This window comes from Poecilia reticulata, chromosome 20 (genome assembly GCF_904066995.2).
Source record: "Poecilia reticulata chromosome 20, P_reticulata-male-v2, whole genome shotgun sequence".
Lineage (NCBI taxonomy): Eukaryota > Metazoa > Chordata > Actinopteri > Cyprinodontiformes > Poeciliidae > Poecilia > Poecilia reticulata.
Genome location: NC_088849.1, coordinates 7,986,135 through 8,009,463, shown reverse-complemented (window position 1 = coordinate 8,009,463; position 23,329 = coordinate 7,986,135). Strand labels below are relative to the sequence as shown.

At 38.4% G+C, this 23,329-nt stretch overlaps 1 long non-coding RNA gene across 2 annotated transcripts; it reads left to right on the top strand.

The window, feature by feature from the left end:
• Nucleotides 1-379: 379 nt before the first annotated feature.
• On the top strand, nt 380-18,565 carry LOC145549409 (uncharacterized). Of its 2 annotated transcripts, XR_014085377.1 has the most exons (3): nt 380-787; nt 3,718-6,678; nt 8,545-18,565. It is a non-coding gene; the product is annotated as an uncharacterized LOC145549409 (long non-coding RNA). The 2 variants fall into 2 exon arrangements; XR_014085376.1 differs by lacking the exon at nt 8,545-18,565 and having other exon boundaries at nt 3,718-6,925.
• The last annotated feature ends 4,764 nt before the right edge of the window (nt 18,566-23,329 follow it).

The window sequence follows — 23,329 nt, the reverse complement described above, 5'->3', positions numbered from 1 at the left end:
AGTTCAAAAGCTGTGAACTGAAGTCTTGTTTTCAGAGGTCAGCGGAGTTGAAGAAATAAGTCGATGCGTCATCAAAAGGTCAAAATCGATCTGACATTAGTAGTGCTGATGAGTGCAGGGCAATCAGCGCCGCAACGTCATTAGCTTTCCGAAAGCAGATCACGCTAAGCAGGTACACACACCTCCATCGCTTCTTAATCCTTGGTCCTTATCTTTCGGGCCTGGACGGCTTCGCAAACCAAAATCAACGTGCAATTCAGACCGCCACTAAAACGCGGATGCTTCTAGAAGCCAAAGCATCCAGAGAAAACGCACAGCGGCGCCATGCTAGCTCCACACCGAAAGCCTCTGGCTGGGATATAAATCACGAACCTTTTCTTTTTTTTTTTTTAAACAATGCGCCGCTTCGCCCTTCCTGCAGACGCCGTTTATGGTAAACAATGAACGGGAGTTGTGCCCAATAACTCAGGCGATGGCGGGGCTCGGAGTAATTTCTGAAGATGTCTCAGCCCCTTCTTTTTATCATAATAAGGGTAAAGATGAATGGATATGATGGCTGCGGTGATGACAGCATTTTTCAGAGAGCGGAGGAGGGATTTTCATGCACTCAGCATGAGGCTCTCTCTGAGGGCTCCAGACTTATCGTTTGGCATTTCCATCAGCCTGTGGTGGTGATAAGATGATGGAAGGATTTAAGGGAAAACTGTCATTTCTTCCGTCTCACTGCTGGCTTTCCGTCTTCGGCGACGTGTCTTTGGGCAGGATGTTTACTTCCCAGTGCTTGATGGTGAGTGTTGAATGTATGTCAGTGCTAATAAACACATTCTGTTTTTATTTGTGTATATACATGCTCACTTAGACATTTTGTCAGTTCTTAATAGGTAGAAGGTAAAAATGTGTACCACAAAAGTCCCATTAAGCTGCAGCTGAAACATACAAAAAAAAAACGTGATTTTCCATTAAAAAGTCTCCTCTATTTAATTTTTTTAATCAGATAAAGTCAGTCTGACAAACATTTGTTCTCTTTCCTTTTGCCTTTTTTTTTTGTCATCAGTTCACCGTCTAGGGATCAATGCTACAAGTGCCACTCGGTAAAAGCCCATGCATCACCATTGTTTTCCAACTCTTCTACTTTAGAAAAAAAAACAGGGGGGGGAAAAAATCCCATCAGTGCGACCTAATTGAATCAAAGTGGCCCTGCGGAGAACCCCATTAGCATTGATTTTCCCACTCCTCCTCTACGAACACAGCATGTGGCGGTTTGGATGTCTGCCTGCTGAAAGCAGCTGATCCGAGTCTGTGTGTTTGACAACACTAATGTTTATCTGATCCCAGTAGCAGCTCCCGGATGTTTTCCCCGTTTTCTCGTTTCATCCTGCTTCCTGCTTCTTTCACACCTACCAAATTATAAAGCTCCCTTAATACTTAAACTATTCATTGCGATTAATTATTATTTTTCATGAATAAAGGAAGTGAACGTCAAAACATTGCTAAGATTAATTCAGTTGTATTATTATCTGAAAATTCCCCTTTGAGCCAGTTCAATTATGAAATTTGATCAAGCCAAAATGCCTCTTAAATCACTTCCTACTGGCAACTATTTAATGTGGACTATAACTTCAATATGCAACACTGCCGTAAATTATTAATTGCTAAACCAGGGTAAGCAGCACCATTCAAATCTAAAAAGTCAAGTTAACGTCTGTTAATACAGCGTTGTATCCTAGAAATGCTACGTTTAGACTGAGTGTCCTGAAAAGCTAAAATTAGCTAGTTGCCGCCATTTGGCTAGCTGTTAGCCTCACTACTTTTACACAAGTACTGTGGAAGTCAGCAGAAAAAGCCGAAAAAGTGATTTGAGTCTTGTTTAATTCTCAATGTCTTCCAACAAAAACCAAAAATCGAATCAATAACAACCGTTGGTGTCTTCACACCTCACCTTCTCCCCTTCACAATAAAAGCATACATTCTGGTGTGTAATTAATTGACCTGACCCAGAACTTTGTCATCACCATCTGACAAAAATAAATAAAAAAAATCATTTTTAATGACCCTAATAGTGATATTTTTACTCATTTTGCAGACAAATGCTTCTCAAGAAACAAAATAAATATTATTTAAAACAAAAAACAACAAAAGTCCATCTGACAGAGTTGACACTGCGTGACGGAGTTGACACAGAAGTGAAGGTGGTGACAAACTAGTGAATAAAATGAAAAACTTGGTACATGTGAAGTAACGCAATTTATGTAAAATACATTAAAATGAATTAATTGCACATTTAAGTGAGATTTGACAACAATTTCACTGAAAGAGTAAGAAAAACTCTGATGGATTGACATCTGACGGAGTTGACAAAAAGCCAAACTACCTCAATTTATATGATGTTATTCTGAAGGAGGCCATGTTGTAGCTCATCAGGTCCATGAAATCTTTACAGTAAACTAAAATTAAGCTTTTATTTCACAAAATTTCATCAAAGTTTTGTAAATTGTCAGTTATGGTGTTGACACATCATGGTTGTGACAAAAAACTTAGGAATAAAACAAGAAAAAAACTAAAGAATAACATGAGCTAACTAGCCCTCTTAGCAAAGGAAGAGAAAGGAAGAGGTCTTGGGGTCCTCAGAAGTTCTGGTGCCCCCCAATAATGCCTGATTTTTTTGCATTTTTTCATTTCTGACAGCATTGACAAAAACTAGGAACAAATTTCAATGGAGTTGGAAAATATATAAAAAAGATTTTTAATTCAATTTATTGATACCTTTATAATTATTTATATGACTCCTTGTACTTAATTGTCATAATATATAATTTTAGTATTTCTTTAATTGTTTTAAACTATTATAATGTATTGAGTTCTGCTCCTGGACAAGGGCTTTTACAGGCACCATCCACCGACTACAATGTTTAAAATAAAAAAATATTCAGCAAACTGGAAAATATTCATTGTTGTGCTCACATGACCCAGGTTAGTTTAGTCAGCTATTTAAAATATATATATATATTTTGTGTATATTTTATTCAAATTTTGTGCTTTATCCAAAGGACCTGTTTTGTCCCTATTCTCAAGAATCACTTTCTACAGAGCAAAACTTGTTAAAGTTGTTACCAGACTGAACTTTTTTCCTCCTTTTACTTGCAGTATTTTGGTATTCCATGACATAAATAATCTAAATTGTTCAATTTTAGCTACAGTTTTAGAGTTTATTTGAAATCTGTTTGCTATGTTTGTCATACTAAGCTAAAGCTACTTTGCATATTTTAATAATAAGACTATCATTCTGTAATTTTGTTTATTTAAAAATGCAGATCTAATACAATAAAATGACCAAATTATATTAAAAAAATAACTGTCAGGTTAAAATTCTGAAAAAGTTTTTTCCTTTTTTTTTTGCATCTTGACTGAGAAACACGAGATGTGCTGCATCAGGAAAACTAGACAACCAAACTGCTCTCACTGTTTGTGTGTTTGACAGCCAGGTCAGCAGAAATAACAGTGAAAAGAAAACAAGACATCCAGTCATTTTTCAGGTCAACTAAGTACAATCTCTCCACCATAATCAAAGCCAATTTCAGAAAGTATTCATGACGAAGACGCAAGTTTGGAAAAAAATGTTTTGTAAAGATAGAACCGTGAAAGGTTCAGAGTTGTGAGTTTAGCAGCAAGTAGCTGTGCCTGTTCATAAATACTCGCTGTTCATATTTCTTGATGCAGGTGGAGGGATCCGAGTCTGGGAACGGACCTGAGAATTTAAACGACAGCAGGTAGGACAGGTGAACTTTGGAGATAAAACCGTTAAGACACTTCTGTACTCCTGAGCAATTCTTTCAGAAGTTCAAATTTGGAAGAATTTGTTGACATCACACATATTAGTCTAGACACAGTAGTGAGAGTATCATGATGTGGGAATGTTTTCGATGATGTTGGTCTGTGGAAAATGTGAATGGGCTGGTTTAAATCGAAGCACTTTTCAAATTCAAATTTAATTCAAAATTTGAAAATACTTTATCGATCTTAAAGGGAAACTCAATATTTCAGCTACTTTTGCTCCGTTTCAACTGAAAAGTAGTTCAGACTAAATGTTAATTGACGTTACACTTTTCACTTCCTTCCACTGCACAGGTTTGCTCTGTTTGTGTTGATCTGCTGCTTTGTTGTCTGTTTTACATTTTAATTTTGAAGCCGCTCCATCTCCACCATAATGTCTGCTTCACTTAACTGAATGTAACCAATTTTCTTTACTCAGTAATGTATTTATCTACAGTGATTTCAGTTGTCACATTATATTTTTGCCAAGAAATTACGCATTTAGATTTTTTAAAATGGTCTCATCTACATGTAGCTCTATTTATGCAGCTTCTGTCAACATACTTTTTTTTTTTTTTAAATCAAGTGCTTCTTTTTCTATAAATCCCAGATTAGTGTGTCTTTCCACAATTCCTACTCTTTCAGTCTCTGGGTTACATAAACGATTCCTGAAATAAAAAAAACTCATCCCATTTTGTACAACAACAGAGCTCAGAGTTCATCATAGCTGAGGGGATAAATTGACGTTTTACTGTCGTTCCACTGAATTGACTCCGATGTGGAGCCGCTTTGTCTCAGCTAAATTAATGACCATTGCTGTGAAAAGTCATTTTGCCCACCTGCAGTATTGATTATGCTGTACCTGTCAATAATCTAATTGGGCTCATAATTAATTTCAAATTAATGCCATGCTGAATTAGGCCCATGAAACTAAGTGTCTCCACAGGATTTTCTTTTTTTCTTCTTCTTTTGCCATCTGCCCAAATTTGACTGCTCATCCATAAAATACAAACGTATTTATTTCAACGTTCTCTTCTGCTGTGCTTTAGCTCCACTGGTCTTCTGTTTAACTCTTTTTTTTCTTACGAACTTCTAACATAACTTCATACGGCTTTTTTTAAACAGGTGCTTTTATAACAAGTATAAATATCTTTTTAATAATCAGCCAGAAAATCCCAATCCATGCATTCCTAGTTTTAGGCAGTTTTTCAAAAATATCAATCATTTTTAGCATTGTTATAGTCATTTAGGAAGACTTTTGATGTAATATTCAATAGGGTAAAAAGATGTCTACAGATTTAGAGAGATTCTTCTTTTCATAGACCCAAGATATACAATAAGGTGTTGGAGGTACTTTCAAATTCCAGACTTTAACTCCATTAAAAATCTGTGACAAGACTTAATTGAATGACGCTCTCTTCCAATCTTATTCAACTTGAGCTATTTTGCCAAAAAGTAAAGGACAGAAACGTCAATTTAAGTTTGAAAGCTAGTTCAGACATTCTATTTGCTCAAGAGGTATGTGCCAATTTCTTTAAATAACTGAGCATCCGGCCAGTTTTCGGCTGAAGTCGAAAAAGACAAAAGAAGGAAACATCTGCCTGAACAGGTTTACCAAAACCAAAAAGAAAACATAAAAGCCACTTTTATTCCAGCTGGCTTATAAGGATAAAACATTTTCTTTGATATCCTCTAATTGTTTCGGGAAATCACAGCCATTATCTCCACTCAGGCTCTGCAATGCAATATGCATTTTATGAGAAACATCCACAGCCGTTTCGACAAAAGTGGGAGTTTTGTTGCCATGGGGCGGCTGAAATCAAATGCTAATTTTTATCTCGTCAATTGCCTTCACTCTTTCCCTCTTCACAGCGTCCCTCGCTCCGTCTCTCACCCACGATTCGGTGAGTTTCATTTCCTTCAAGGGGGCTGGAAAATTACCACACCGTGGGAGTGATGACCTCACAACATTGTCGGTCGCCACGGTAGATAATTATCGTGTCACCCCAAGTGCAAGTTGTGCGGCTTCACATTACATGGTGTGACATGCCTCGATATGAAACCGGAATATTAACTGTCACCAAAAGCGGGACGAGAAGTTAAACCGGGAAGCAGGTAAAGCTGCCATTTAACAACATTTACAGAACCGAGACGCGGACGAAATCGACGCCTAGAAGGGTTTCCCACACAGTGCTGCCTGGGTTATGTTTGTTAGCATAGATACAGTTTCTTTTTACATAATCTTTGGAAGTGGTTTTAAGATATTGTACCGTTTTTAAATGATGATTATTTTTTTTTGTTGTTGTTATTTATTAAAAAGAAAACAAGCTGTCCAAACCAGCGATGTAAAAGTAAAACTGCCACTGTTTTACATTTTTATGTTTTTCATAAAAATTGGAGGACCGGGTTTGCAAATTAGCTTATGGCTAGAAAACCTTTGTGCAAAACAACAGTTCAACATGTAACACTGTTCACTGTGCTGGCTTGATTCAATGAACTTAAAGTGAATTTAATTAAAATAATAATTTAACTGTGGTAAACCCCATGTTTTTAGTCATCTTTCATTAGCCACTCAAGACCTGATTACTGCACAATCAGTAAAACATTCAAATAGAAGTTGTCTGACAACTTGAATCAGGCAGAAAGGTTTCAAAGACTATCTATTGATATCTATCAAATTTTAAAGGATTGCCATTTCTGATGTTTAGGATTCCAGGGAAACCATTATCCACAAGAAAACTAAGGGAAAGCGGGAAACCTTCCAAGGAGTGGCTGACCTGCCAAAATCAAAGAGTGATTAGTCAACTCATCCAGGAGGTCTGAAAATAACGCAAAGCTACATCTAAACCACTGCCGACCTCAGCTAAGGTCAGTGTTAATCAAAAGCAAAAAATGGTATCCATGGAAACTCTCAGGGCCAAAACCAAGATTGCAAAAGACCTTCTCACATTAGCCAAACAAAATATCTTGATATTACCTAAAACCTTAGGGGAAAACAGTATGTGGACCTCTTGAGACAAATGTGGATCTTTGCAAATTATCATGTATCATATTTCATTAGCTACACCGATACATTCTCATGTATGGATCTGTTTGCTATATGTGAAATACTAGTGTTACGGCCCGCCTGTGGACCACAACACAAAAAGTCCAGACCAAGTTATATAAAACAAAAAGGTTTTATTCAGGTTCTGGCTGGACATAAAGGTACTGGGGAATCATAGCCAAAGAAACAAAAGGGTGGAAGCATTCACGAACCAGCCAGCAGTTGGCCGTCGGATTCATGGCCGCTCCCCTCACCCTGCCTCACCAGATCATTCGCCCTACAACCAAAAACCGGAAAACCTCGGCTTAGCCAACGATCCCCAGACCCAGCAACACAAAGAAAGCTAACAAACAGAAAGACACATGGAAGAAACGGGAGCGAGGCTCGGAGACACGCCAGCAACCAGGGCTCTCCCAAACTCCCTCCTCCTGGTGGGTGGGCTTGATCCCTTTAAGCACTCGCCAGCCAATCAACTGCAAGAAAAGAACAGCAGTTAACCAGGATTCATTCACAATAGTGACAAGTGCCCGTCACAACTAATAAGACAAAAACCCCAAAACACTTGCAGCTGAAATTGTGGATGGAGGAGCCATGTTTCTTGTTTTGTACCGTTTCTCACCACCAGGGGCTGCATTTCATTTTGTGCACTAATTACGGCAGCGGCAGGTATGGGGTTAATCAAGGTGAAGTGTGATTCTGTTCAGGTGTTGCTGATGAGAAAAGGCAAAAAGTTTTCTACTGGTTTAGTCTTGCGTTCTGGAGGGTTTTATTTTCTCTAGATGGAAATGGCAACTTAGATTTTAGTTGTAAAGGACATAAATGACTTTTGGAAGTGGAAAGAAGATTGTCATAGTGGACTTTGAGGGCAAAACAAGGATTTTAATTGCTACAGTGGCAATTGACGGTTGTACAAATCTCTCACTCAGATGGCGCTGATTACAAATGCACTCCACACTTCTTATATTTTTTTCATCCTTGCCAAAACAAATAGATCTCCATTTTCTTTCCACCTTACAGACATGCTCTATTTTGTGTTGGTCACATAAAACCTTAAGATACATCAATGTTCCTGGTGTTAACATTATTAGTTAATTATATATACTTTTCATTTGAGCAGAACCCCATTACCAGCAGCTAAAATGTAAAAATGTGAGTCATTTAAAATGTATTTAATTATCATTTTAGATGTATTTAGAGAGTTTAGAATCTTGCTCATTTCTCATTCTATTTTAAAGTATTTAGGTCAGGCATTTATTCCACTTTTGCTGCTGAAATTGTGACAAGACGTGTGTGTACATGTGACCTTAGCTGTGACACAGGCTTTAATCACGTCTTCTTAATTTGCTTTCTGAAAGGATTTCTGAAAGCCCCGCCTCGTGATTTAATGTGCCGAGTCCTTTGGGAGCCAAAGATTACTCGCCAAAGGGCATCGCTCAAAAATTATCCACACGTCACAAAGTGCCATCACCAGGTTCAGCTAGACAATTCAGAATTCCCTTCAGCTGCGGTGATGCTTGTTCTGAAGCCACAACAGTTTTTGCTGAAAGTCGTTAATCTTCAATCCACATTTGTCTCTGGATGCCAAAGTGTCATTTAAAATGCTCATTTAATATATATGTGTATATATAAAAAAAACTGTTTTAAATTTTTTTTTTTTTTCCACTTTTTTGTCTTCTGCTAAGAAACAGCCTCCTTTGAAAACATTTAAAGGATGAATGAAAGGAACGGCATCTATTTGAAGGCATTGTGTTCCAGCTCCGTTTTCGCCGCAACACGGCAGAAGAAACGAAGCAACAAGGTGGAACGCGTTCCCCACCTTTCATCGTTTGCTTCTCCCGACTACAAGGGAGGAAGAAGAAAAAAAAAAAAGGTAAACCAAAACAAAAGTAATTGCAGCCTCCTATCGGCGCCAAGGTTCCGTTTTCATTTGATGTTGCGGCATACAGGCACTGCTTATTTCCATATGAAATGCAGAGGAGCCATGCACACATTTGGACTGTTCCTGGTATCTCGGCGTAGCGTACCGTGGGGTTTGAGCGCGTTCGTGCGAAGAGTGATGCCTCGTGATTGAGGTTTTGTTAAGAAAGCCATTGGTGTTGGAACTGCCTCTAAAAATAACCAAAACGGCTCCTCCGCAAAGGAAGGCAGCTGGGGTACTGCTGTACGCTGATTTTGAAATGTTCTCAAAAAAATAAAAATAAAGCTGTGCAGTAACTTGGGAAATGTATTTATACTGCTTAAACTTTTTCACTCTGTCACGTTACAAGCACAAACTACTTCTGATTTAATGCTATCGACACGGAAGACAAACGATTCCGTTTTCTTTCTACGTTTTATCCAAACGATCTTTACAAATCGTGGCGGACATTTTTGGCTAATCCCTTTTGAGTCCAGGTTACGGTACACAGATGATCAAACGGATTGAAATCTGGACTTTGACTGGGCCATTCTCACATTCAAATATGCATTGACCTAAATTGTTTAATTGTACCGCTTGCTGCGGGTTTAATGTTCTCACGTGAAAAGATGACCCTACAGAGGAAAAGCATCCCCACAGCATGACTCCTCCACCGACGTATCTTCTACATGGCTTGAGGCAAACTGCAAATTCAACTTTTAATGTTTTGTTGTTGGTTTTTTTCCAACAAAGCATGATCCTGTTTTCGATCCCTTATAGTCTCTAAATTGCCTCTAAAAGAGCAGAACACCTTTTCTTAAACTGGGGTTGAAACAGATGACTTATCAAGTCAGTTGTCTTGTGCCAGATTTTAATTTAGTAGTATCAGAGTAAATACAGACATATGTATAAATATTTACATATACGCAAAAGGTCATCTTAGTCTGTTGCTTAAATCACATCAATAAAATAAACTGAAGTTTTGGTGGTTTTCCAAGGGGTAGGAATGTTCAAGGGGTATTCATTGTTCATCACTAGCATTGCTATGAATTCCACAGACTCTCTTGTATCTTATTTTCCACTAAAATGTATCAAAGAAAGTGTCCTAATTTGTATGCTTTGTACGCAGACACACAGATAACTATTTCTGTAGATACAATTTTGTTGAAGAAACCTTGAACTTTGACCTTGAAAGGCTACAGATCCACGAAGGCAAACAAGCTCCGTCCTCTTTTACCGCCGACGTTCCAGTCTAACTACCTTCCCAAAGTCACGATTGTCTTTAATCAGCTGTCCAAGTGAATACTGCTGCTCATTATGTGGGATATAAATAAGTTATTGGTCCTTTGGAGCAGTTTGCACCAACAGAGGAACCAAAGATCAGCAGCCTGGCCTTGTCAGCTGGGGAACGTGTCTGTTTTAACCCGACAGGAAGGTGAAGCCTCCTCCCAGGAAACGAGCGGTTCTGGTGAGTTGAGGCCCAGCAGGTAATATGTGTGCAGTAAAACAAAGAGCAAGCAAATGTCAATGTTCTGAGAGAAAGAAGTAGAAAGAAGATCATTTTGATACAACTTCTAATTTAGTTGAAGGCAGTGTGTTTGGACACGTCGGATTTGAATTGATGGCAACTCCTGGTGTAATGTTACTATGTTTGTTTTAAACACTTTTACATTTATTTAACCAGGATGAACAAACGTGTGATCTACAGTTGTGTGAAAAAGTTAGAACGCTCCAGCAAATATTCCATATTTTACAAAAATGTTTACATACTGATGCCTTAACACATTTTTTTCTCTGAAAAAGAAGGCAGATTACTTCCACTTAAACACTAAACATCAACATTGTTTTATACATTAAAAAAAGAGCAATCTGTTTTCTTTCTGAGGGAAAAGTTAGCACCTTACCCCCAAGTCACATTACCTCAGGGTAAGAAAGACCTGGATTTTAATAAGTCCAGGACTTTCAATGTCTTCATTGTCAGCCAGTACTTGGTTGATTCTCTGGTATGTTCTAGTCCAACGTTTGGTGCAGACGAACAAAATTTGTGGAGCGCTTTAGAGTCCTCTGACTTGATGAAGCTCTACATCAGCCATTTATCATTTTACCATTCATCAATCTTTTCTTCTTATTCCACTTTTTCAGAAACTGAAGATTTATTAGAAAAATGTGTCCAAATTGTCGCATATTGTCATTCTTTTCCTGTTTCTCCCCCACATGATATGTTGTACACTGACAACGGCTGACAGGTCTGGGCTGCTAAGCACTGCGTCGCTGAAACAACAGCAGATGATCCAGGAAAGGATCTTGCTGATTTCACTGACATATTTGTCTCAAAGCTCATTAGTGGTACCTTCACTCCGATAGAAGTCACCGCTGTGGTTGATCTGACCCCACATCTGCATAAAGCTAAAGTGTGATAACAGTTTTTCTGTCTATCTCGGGCAAGGTGTAGTGTTGATATACGTCTTTGTTAAGGGGTGTTGTTGAATCATGGTTTATACTGCTGAAAACAGAAGTCGCTTTAAAACAAAAGTTTTTAGTGGATTCTCCTTTTATCCACCAAAAACTGGATCCTGTCACATTAAGATTTTCCAAATTAACTTGCTGTCCTTTACATTTTTACAGAACTCTGGTCCTTGTACGTTCTCTTCGAAGCATTGCCCCTCCTTACAACCGTCTCTATGTCTCTATGTGGTGACACAGTATGATATGAGACAGGTAATCTGTGAAAAAAATCAAGTTCTTCTGCCTTCTAGTCAAACTAGAAACAACCAATCAGAGCCAAGAGGAGGAGCTTAGCGCTGCCAATCATCTGAAAGTAAAAGGATCATGGCACAACTACAAAACTGCTAAGACACATCTCCACCCAAACAAACTGGTATTTCAATTCTTCAGTCCTACAAATCAGAAAAAATGTTAAATGCTAGCATTAACAAACATTTAGAAACAATGACTTTGGTCAGATCTCATCTGACCAAAGTGTGGCATTTTGGCCTGCTTTTATAATGTCCTTGGTAGCAGAAAGCTACTGTACCTCACTGTCAACACAGCGGCTCCACAGTGAAGTGTCATGAGAGATCCAGTCAAAGTCCAGACTTGAATCAACCTGGGAGCCAGTGGCATGATGACTGTTGAAAATCTGTCACAGATGCGCTCTATCAAATCTGATCATGAACTATTTCTTATGAGATTTTTGGTGAAAACTCATCATGTTTAAACATGACAAATTCTATTAAAAAAAAACTTAAAGTACAAACACTTTTGGGTGAAAGCAAGAGAGGTTGGAAGAGAGTCATTCACTTATCAATGACGGCAATCAGTTTCTGTTTCTTTCTCCGAAAATAACCCTATTCCCTCATGACTCAAAGTCTCTGGGCAACTTGAGATATTTCACCCTAGTTGCATCACTTTCCAGATCTCCTCTCTCTTCTCTGATGTTTCTTGCTGGAATACAGATTTACAGATATAATCTAACTGTCCAAAGCGATAAAGTGAGGCAATAACTCATCTGTTCTCACATGGCGCGGCTTCCCCCGGTCTGCGCAAACGCCTTTCCCGTCACTTCGATGCTTTATTAGCTGATGCGACCTCACCTGTTGTGAGGCCGGGCTGCTTCTGGTGATGAATGGCCTTCATATCAGGTTAGTGGCACAGCAGAGATATAATGCGGCTGACGGGATGCGTCTAGTCGGGAGCCAAAAGGAGGAAAATTAATTAACAAAAAACAAGCGAGTACACAAATCACCGCGAGCGAGCGCGCGCCGTTTTCACTCCGTCTCACCGCTGCAGAGATTTATTTTCCATATGTTGGCTTTCCGTACCCGGATATAAAACATGTCTTATTAAAGAAACAGCAGCAGAGCTAACAAGTTTTATTGGACTCGATGACTACCGGCATAATGTGCAGCTCTTCCCTCTAAAAATACGGAATAAAACATGAGTACGGACAACAGAGTGAATCTTTTAATAAGACAAAGCAGGCTTAAAAGTGTTGAAGCAGGAGAGCTGAGAGGTTTGCTGAATCATTAAGGTCTCTGCTTGGAGGAAGACGACGGTTAATGAGATGTAGCTAGGGATTCAACACTGCCTTGTTGTTTTTTTTTGTTTGTTTGTTTTGGGGTATTTTTTGTACAATTTAATCCCATAAAAAATGAGCGGCTGTCATTACAAACATTGATTTATTCCTACAGGTGCACGTCAGCTACAGAGCTGGTATGCTGCCAGAGATTAACCAAAGCGCATCAATATTCTTCATATAGAGACATCCGCAATGGATTTTCTTCTCACTTTGCTGTCTCAGCTGCGGCTCGGGTTTTTGTTGTGTTCATTTCTTTCGGCTTTGTGGAGGGATAAGACTTCAGTCAATGTCACTGTCACTTACTGGAGCTTGGCTGTCAAAGAGATGAAACTTCATCTGCAGACTGAGAGCCAAACGGGGCGGCAGGACTGCTAAACAGAAGAGGTCATCTTTTTTTCTCGTCGATTGAGGTTACACAACTAGTTATTAATTGTAAGTTGACGTGACGGTTTGTTTCAGTAATGTTATAATTGGTGTTATATATCCATGTGTTGTTTGTTGCTGTGGTTTTTACCAGTTTAGATTTTTTTCTCTGCAGGTTTAGAAACAGACTTCTAAGGTGTTGACTTGTGTTCTCTCTATGCTTCCTTTGCCCCCTTCATCCATGTGCTTCTTGATCTTTTCTCTGTTTGGTTTCTTCTTGGAACTCACACAACATTTCTGAGTGTCACACTGCTGGACAGAACATATTTTTGAAGAAAGTTCACATGGTAAATTTTTTTTTTTACCCATTTCACAGTTGCTATTTATCTTCAACAACAAAAAGAGTTTTATTGGGGATAATATGATAGACCAAGTGTAAGGTAAATGACACATGGTTTTCATATTTTTTATTATTAAAAATCTAAAATATATGCAAATATCTCATGAACTTGTGCTTGGGTAAATACCACCTTTCACTGTATTTGTAGCTGCAGGACTTTTGTACACCCAGAGCCGCCGTTGTCCACTCTTCTTTGCAAAACAGCTCAAACTGAGAACGATTTTCACTTTAGCTTAGATTTAAACTTCAACTAGGCCACGGAAGCATAATCAGACCATTTCAATCGTAGTTCTGTCTTTTTGTTTGGGGTCCTTGTCCTGCTGGGAGGTGAATCTTCATCTCAGTCTCAACTCTTTGGTAACGTCCAACTATCTTTCTTTTCTACATTTATCTTTTCATGTCTTCATTGCATCACCAGTCATCACTGCTCCAGAGTTATCATAGATAATCTGGTTTGGTTCTCTGATGTTGTTTTATAACTAATGTAAGCTAGCTGTGAACCTCTCCACAATTTTATCACTGACCTGCTGAGGGACTTGTTCTTCATGATGCTGTTTGTTCACAAATGTTTGATTTTACCATTGTGCACAACTTTGTTGCTCAATCATATGAACCACCTGCAAAATACACCAAAGTTTGTAACTGAAACGTTTCAGAATGTGAAAATCTTTAACCAGTATGAGCACTTTTGCAAGATCTAATGTAAGATATTGATACTCAGGTCTGCAAATCAGACCATATGTTTCTCAGTAAGCTGCACAGTCAGTGTACTTCATAAAGTTAGCGATCAGAACATCCTGCCATAACGTACTTTCCTGCAGGATCTCAGCTTCAACTTCATTCTCTCCTCCCTAATGGACACATCTGGATATTCTATCCAAGCACGTAAATTAGACATTGACTCCTCGGGAGGGTTAAAGTCAGCACGTCTTCATTTTGATAGACAAGATCGTCCTTGCGGACAAGGAAACTCCGCGGTATGATTGACGGCCAAATTGTAAATGCAAATGAAGCAAAAACCCAGCGGGGCTGCTGTGGACTCCGCTAAAGTTGTTGGACTCCCTTCAAGAAAATTTTTAGAAAGGAGAGCAATTGGGATTCAGATTACTACCAGCGTGGGCTGGAAATGCAACATGTTTCCTTAGAGAGGAACTCAAATCAGTGGTTTTGCTCTGTAATTATTACCATTATGCTCATTTTAAATTTTTTGCTCATTAGAAACTTAGCTGCCTGACCTTTGCTGTCATTTTCAAGTTCTCCAGAGTCTCCTTTTCCTTTTTTTTCTTTTCTTTCTACTCTGCTCCTCTTCTCCAGTTTCTCCTTTTCTCAGGTGGAATTGTGGGCCGCCGTCATACACTGCATCCCATGTTCATCAGCTCCCAGCTGCTATTAAAAGCTACAATGCTCCTCCAGTGCCAGATTGCCGTTGCTCCCATGGCGTGGACTGGCCAATTTCTAAGTGTACTGCAGTGTTTTTTATTTTTGGTCCATCGCTTCATTTTACATGGCTTTATTCTGTTATTTTTTAGACAGGCATAGGTGGATCTTGTAAAATGTAAAGAGATGGACCTCATGGACATGTGGTGATTTATTTCAGTCATAATTTCCTAATAACTATAATGGCTAGGTCTTACATTTAAAAAATAAAATCTCAAAATGCTCAAAAATCTCAATTTTGTAAAAGATTAAAATGTTACACAAGACCAAATAAAGTAAATTGTGTTTAATAAGAAAATGTGAAATGGTCATGTTGCATTGTATTGTGCACAGACATACTCTAGGAGGTGCTAGAGAGTCTGTCGTTTTTTTCACTGTACAAAAAAAGTGCCCTTCTGAAATCTTTTTTATTATTATTGCAGTGTATTTTGTGTGGCCAAAGACAGCATGTGGTAATTGATTTGAAATACATGATGTTGCACACCTGGCAGTCACTGACACCCTCCACAAAGAAGAGATTGTCTGTTTACAAAGTGTTGTATTCAAGAGTTTAATCGGAAAGTAGAGAAGAAGTAAAATGTTTGCTAGAAAAAGGCGCCGACTTACAGAAAAAAGCAGCGATTGCAGCCCTGACTCCCGCTGTGGTCCACACCTCATGAATCCCATCTTCCCCAAATTCTTATATGTGCCTTGTATCAGAATTTGTTAAAGATCGCAGTAATCTCTGATTTTTTTTCTTCCTCACTTTTTCCTTCAACTAACTCTTCTACTTGGATCCAGCTCTCTGTAAAAACAGCCAGCTTCTTTAAAAATAGACTGAGCTAGGCAACTTAAAATTTTTGAATCCTTGCCATGATTCTGTAGACCAAAACATAACAGAAAAACAATGATAGTGATCAACATTAATACATCTATATAGTAAATCTATAAGGAGAAATAAACAAAAAACTGCTTGAAATATGAACACAGTCTCCAAAAAAAACATCCAAAACTACTTTGACATAAATATGAAACTCATATAAGTAAAGTTGTTTATTATATCCATGTCCAATTTTAGGGTTAGTAGTGTTTTTAATTTTTCCCCTTCCCTTAAGGAAAAAAAAAAACACAGATCCACATGAGGAACATGCGAGCTAATGCCAGAAAGCCTGGAGGCGACTACCAAACTGGTGACATCCTTGCTGTGGGTAAGGAAAGGTAACCACAGCAGATCTGGGTTGCTCAAAGACACAACAGAGGTCCAACACAGTAGACCACCAGGAGAAGTAAACAAAAAGCTGCTTGAAATATGAATAGTCTCCGAAAAACGTCAAAAAGAATGATGAAACTTGTAGCAATTGAGAGAGGAACTAAAGGAAAACACCTGAAAGAGGGTGAGAAAACTTGTCAACAAAGAGTCAGAGTTTTGCAAAACACAAATATGGAGAAATGGCATAAAGGCTCTAAAAATGGGGGAAAAAAATGTGTAAAATAATCATTTCAAAATAAGACAAGAAGTAAGAAACAGAATTGCAAAACTAACAGAAACCGGTGGAGATACAAAATGTGTCTTGAAACTAGAGCGTAATGGTAAAGTGTAAGAAGGGTAAAAAACCCTTTAACTTTTCTCACTAGAAAAAAAAAATTGAAGAATGGCATGAAGCAGTCGGGTCGTTTTAGTCCAATGACCCAGAGTGAAATTAGGTCTATCAATTTCCTGCTGGTCTCACCCAATTAGCAAATTGAATTAACCTGTGCGTAATTCAGTCTCAAAATAAATAGACCAAGGAACACAGCGATGAAGATTTGGAGAAGTCTAAAGCACGATGTGGTTTAAAACTCTCATCATCCAGAAAAAAACCAACAAACTGCAATTCAAAACACTGAAACATGGTGTTGATAGCTGGGTTTCCTCTGATCTCATTTAAATAGTGAACTGCATTATTTTTTAGCTACAGTAGAATTGGAATGCATATAATTGATTTCAACACGAACAATGTTGATATTAGCGTGATACTTTAGTTTGATTCCCATTTGAAATTTTATTTAATTTTTGTACTGCAGTTTTTCAACTCTGCTTGATTTGCTGTTAAATGATCATTTTTGCACTTTGTTTTGTTTTTCTATTGTTTCTGTTTGTCATGTTCAAGTAGACATCTATAAACTTTATCTAAATTCTGCCCCAGATTTTAACAAAATAATTCTAAGAGGAAAAAACATAAAAATGCCAAAAAGTAAAAAAAATTGAAATATTCTTAACTAATAAGTATTGGTATCGGTATTGGCGATACATCTCCTGCATTCACTTGGTATCAGATTCATGTCAAAATGCCCCATATACTTTTTCAAAATATTGACATTTCTTGCTAAATGTAGTTTTTTTAATTGATCTTGTTTAATATTCTAATTTTCTAAGTGATTGAATTTTGGGTTTTCATTGTCTACAATCCATAATCATCAATATTACAAGTAATAAAGGATTAAAATATTTCACTCTGTGTGTAATGCATCTACATAATATTCATATTCTTAAATTGGTGACAAAAAATACATAACTTTCAGAATAAGACTCCCACTTTTTGAGGTGGACCTGCATACCAAAAGACTCGCAGCCGCAGTTTAAATGAAATTTCGATGGTTTTTGTGAAACATCGACTCGGTGAGGCAGGATGAATACCAATCCTGCTGTGTGCAGTTCTTTATTCTGTGACAAAGTTTGAAAACCATGCATGGAAAACGGTCACAGACTGAGGCTGACAATACATAAAACAAATCAGGCCTAAACAGCACAGCTGCCAAGCAACAGCTTGAAGTGTATTTGAAATAGCGGAGATATGAGGGAGCTCCGCTGCAGCTTGATGGAGACGATAAAGACGAGCAGCGGCCTGAACGCTGGGCCAATAAGAGTCTTCAGCTGCCTGGGTATGAATTATGAATTTAGAGAGAACATCCACTGTGGGGACAGAACAGCTGTAATAATTCACAACTGAACACAGACGACAGCAAACAACGAGCTACTTTGAGAAACAACGCCATGTAAACACGTTTAGTCATTTAGCTCGCGCGCGACATCCACGAAGCGCCGCAGTGATGGAGAAATCCCATTAATTAACACTGGCTATTTCATGTGAAGTATTTAATTAGCTGGAAAACATTAGACGGTATTCATTAGAGGACTGAAAATGAGATTCCGCTAAAAAAAAAAATAAAAAAAAAAAAAAAATTCCCAAAATCGTTGATTTTACTTTCCCCCCCTTCAGATTTAATTCAATTTGGACATTAAATCGGAAAGCATAACGAGCAGAGGAGCGGTAGAAGTTCAGCAACCTTACCGCTGGTCTTTATCACTATCATAATAACAGAGGGGAGAGTAATTCCTCCGATAATGAAATCTGACTCCGCAGACTCACCGCCCCACTTGACATGCTGCCTGCGTCCCGCTCAGCATGTCACTTTTTGGGGGTAAATTAATCATTCCAGCTGTTATTTACATTCTCTGTGTCCACTGTTGTATCAGCCAAATTATTGTCATAAATCTCACTCATTCTGGAGCCTCTTCAGTTGGAACAAGGGGGGTGGGGAGAGGGGGAGGGGGGAGGCCCACGCGCGTGCTCACGGTCCGCCTCGTCAAAAACTTTCGGCCTCAAGATGCTTTCTCTTCTAGTTTGCACTGACTAACGCTGACAGCAATATAAGGCTTTACAAGACTTTAATGAGCCTCTTCTTTCCAAGAAAAATCCCTGATGATTAAACACACGCAACCAAACAAGCTCACTGAAACACTATAAATGCAAATTTGGGTTGCTGCAATGCAAATAGAACCCCATTTGCATGGAGAAAGCCGTACCCTTACTCATTTCTGTCTTAATTAAAAGGGATGCGCGATGCAGGGAGACAGGGGCGGGGAGATGGAGCTTTAAAACATTTAAGAATGGCCTTTTCTTTTTTTTTTTTCTTTTTGTGTCTTAGTTTTATTTTAACACGGTGCACAGTCCTTTAGAGATATATCTTTAAAATCTCAAACGCTTCTAATTCTAGATTTAGTCACCTGAAACATTTTTTACGTTTCTATAAAAAAAATAATTTTAAAGTGGGAAGTAGTATTGCGTGTTTTCCAGCCACACAGTGCCACTTTGGAGCACAATCAAGTAAAAATGTTGTTAAAAAAGTTGCTAAAAATTGCTATATATAACAAATATGACTTTTACTTTGTAATTTAAGGCCTTGAAATTGGACCTGTTGCTTTAAAAACTCCTGCTCATTCTGAATCTCCACCTTCAGGAAGTCATCACATCGCTCCCCTATTAACCCTTTATCAATGTTTTTACTGAGAAGTAGCTCGTGTAATGAGCTCAGCTGATGCACAGTTCCATAAGGTATTTGCTAATTGCTGTTGGCTAGTCTGAAGGAGCCGAGTGGAGAAGTTGGGGGAGTAGAAACTCAAAAGCTTGAAAACTGCAGCACCGTCTTCGTCTTTAAAGCTTCGTCTCTAAGGCGGGGCTAGGTCCCCCCAGGCGTTTTCCACAGCTGAATGGTTGCCACAGGAGATTAAAGGATTTCTCAAACATGCATGGAAGGATCAAGGCAACACTCCAGGTATCTTTTCCATGAAGGAATAACATCATAAAAATCTATTTTACACAATACGGCCCCTCTAATGTATTTTATTGGGTTATTAGGCAAGAGGAGGGTCACTGTTGGAGGAAAATCATATGAAGTTCTATTTGACCTTATTAGATGAGATTAAAATTGAGCTCATTGGAAAATGTTATGTGAAATGTAACTCTGTAACCGTCCTGGAAAACATTGTTCCCGCTGATAGACATGGTGCTGACACATCTAAGCTGTCGCCCACAATCAACTGATTCAGCAAAGTAGTTGATGAGATGGATCAGTGCAGTCTACGTCTGGACTGATCCAAAAAAAAAAAACAAGAAACCTATAAGAGGAACAAAATGCATATTAACCTGTTGCTGTTGCACTTTTCTGGTTTTTTATTTATTTTATTCTTAGCATCTCGTCGTTTCCCGCCTGTGTGATCCTTCATCCGCTATGGCCTGTGACACCGACAAATGTATCCGCGCAACGATCCGATTGAAACCCGGAGCCGCATCTCTCAGGGCTGGCGCTCAAAAGTCAGAGAGAGGGATCACCGGAAATGATCGGGACTGATCCTTTCAGGGGGGAAACGAACGCGCGGGGCTGTTTCATCAAACAGTCCTTCCATTTTGATCAGCGCGAAAGCAGTGCGCCGTCTAAAAACGGCTCGCTGCAGGAAAAGGGCAAATAGCATGATTTAAGAATCCACTCAGAGCGGAGCGGCTTGAAAGCGGCGCTTGTCCAACCTTCTGTAAAGGGAAACAAGAAAACCAAAACTTCAGACTTTAGAGGCGATTAAAAAGTATAAACTTCATTCTGGCGCTTCCTCCTTACATCCCTGCCACAATCGACCTAAAAGATGTGAATGCAAATCATTTACGTAGCAGTAGAAATGAGCTCCGAAAACCTATCAGTGTCGGATTAGGAACAAGCGGCCTCGTGGCTTCCTCTGCTAATTCTGTACGGGGCTTATACTGAATTTTTTAATACTTTGACTTCCAGCCAACATTATTTTTTCAATCACTTGACAAACTTGTTGGCAATGCAGCTCTCTGCCAGCTCTGCAAGTTGTCAGGAGTGTGCAGGAAAGTGCTTTATCTCCTTCGGTCCCCGGCCCTCCGCTGAGAACACTTGTCCACCCACACGACTTTGGTTCAAACAAGTCGGACGAAGCGCATTGTTTGACTTTCTCTTGCACATCTGGAGCTGCTACAGCACCTTGTAGAAGTCCTGGTGGCACATTCAATGTTTTCATCCACTAAGACTAGTGGATTTCCCTTGCGGGTAAATGTGGCGAATCATCACAAAGTGGCCTCTGCATTTCCTGTTTACAAAAACAAAAAAAAAAACATCTGGGAAGTGTGGAATGACTTGTGTTCTGCACCCCTGAGTCAAGTCCAAAGTGAGCCGTCTGATTTCAATCGACGGCTTTTTGCTGAAGTGCAAAAATGTGAGTCAGGTGTGTTAAAGCATGGGGAACATCTAAAACACTGACCTAAGCATTCCCTTGTAGCTCCAACTGCATGTTTAAAGGCGTCTTGAATTTTGCATGTGGGTCAAAAAGCTCGGTATTGATCTCTGGACTTCCACAAGTTTGCTCTGATTCTGCTCTTCCCGTGGCAAACTGCAAAGACCTCTGGTTCCTGTCTTTTTAAAACGTGTCAGAGTAATTAATATTAATGTATATCACATTTTTCCACATTTTTATATATGTAAAAAAACATACATATATAAAGGATATATGTATCCTTTATAAATGTACCTAGGCTAGGGGCGGTCCTCCTGTATATAATAATAATCACATTATCATGTATCATCGCAGACACAATCAAAATTTCTTTATATATTTTTCTTTGAAAAATGTGGTAGATCCTAGAATAATGCATATAAACGCATAGAACATACATGCAGTTAAAAGGCCACAATACAAACATGACAAATAAAACAATATACAAATAAATACAATTAAAATAAACTGCATCCTTCACCAAACATTTATAAAACTGTGTGTACTACAGTTGCATTTTGGTCAAGATTCAAATTTCACCTCACAATTATCAAGGAATGTCTGAAAGAATTTTTCAATAATCCTTAGTAAGTCTTACCCTTCACTAAAAATCAAGTAACAACCTACAAGTTTAACTGCACAACTCTTTATCAGTGTGGCAGCTCATGCCGCCCAAGAGGAGAAGCCGCCCTGGGCAGCCGCCCACATTGTATCAGAAACCGCTAATGCTTCCACTTTACATAATGTGAATTACTATTGTATTAGTCATAATACTAATACTCAAAAATGTAAACAAACAGTTGCAGTTGTAACATTTAACTGTAGAAATGTGAAGAAAAAGAAAACAAACATTAGTAGCAGTGAATACTTTTGTAAGACAATGTACAACACTATCAGAAACACAGTTTATTTGCATCATAGTAAATTCTGTTTATGCCTCATCAAGGTTCCAGCCAGAGCTCGGTGATGTTTGTTGTTTGTCATATTCCCATATCTACTTAGAGAAAATGAACAGAAGAGGAAAGAAAGGAGAAAGGCAATTTCTTTGGATATCTGAGAGCAACAAATCCAAAAATTGTGTCAGTGGCAACCAAACCACTGACAGCCGGCGTAAGAAGTGAAAAGAATTTTTTTATGCTGTAATGCTACAAACTTTAAAAAAAAAGCAGTTTAATCATTTTTACACTGAAATAAGAAGATAACCTATTTACATATAATGTCCTGTTTGGTGTTTGACTTCAAATGTTTCTTCTGGGAATTGTAGAAATTGTTTTGTCAGTAAAGATTTGCTGAAAAACCTTCATTCATCGACTCAAAGCTGAAGTCAAAACAAACTAATTTTAATGAAGGAGTCTGAAAACTGGAATTTAGAAAAGAAAAAAAAAAGATGTAGAAACATTGTGTTTGGGGCTTTGATTCAATTTCTGGTTTCTGACTTTCCACCAAAGCCTCTTACTTGATTGCCTCGGGTTTCTGCTGTTGTCAAAGCAGCAATCCATCAGATAAACATCGCTTATATCACTCATTCTGTAATCACCCTCTATTTACTGTAGGCTGTTCGCTCGCTCATTGACGGCGGGGCTGAGCCTCCGGTTACGACCCTCCACTGATAAATCTGGTTTACGGGACAGATGGATGGATATTTACAGTTACAGTTCTTTTTGCCACATCCATTTGTTATGTTGTGTCTTTTATGGATGCGGTTTTGCCTGCTTTTTAAAGCCAGCTGACTGTTTTTTTTTTTCTGTGATTGGATTTGATTAGATTTTTTTTTTGTTCCCTTAAACTTGCAATCTAGTTCTGGGCCATTCACCAATTTGAAATATGACGAAGCATTTTCCCTGCATGACTCAGCATGACTGATTATCCTATTTTAACACATACAAATCAGATTCCAACTCATTTTACTCATTACAACTGAACTGCCAATGACAGAAAACTATTTTATTGGATCAAGTAAGGGAGAGCTGCTAGTTTTGAGTAAAAAAAACAAACTGAACTCTGAATATTGTAACCGATGTCGAATGTTAAAATTCATCTAGTTTTGCAAATAAAACAATTACTTTGTAATTTATCCTTCTAATTCAACTTCCTGTCTCACACAGCATGTGTGACACTAAACTGTAACATTTATCTTTTAAAAAAATAAATGCTCATGTCAAATTTAATGACCAAAGCGAAATGTATTTCTTTTCTCTTTTTTTTTTGCACTT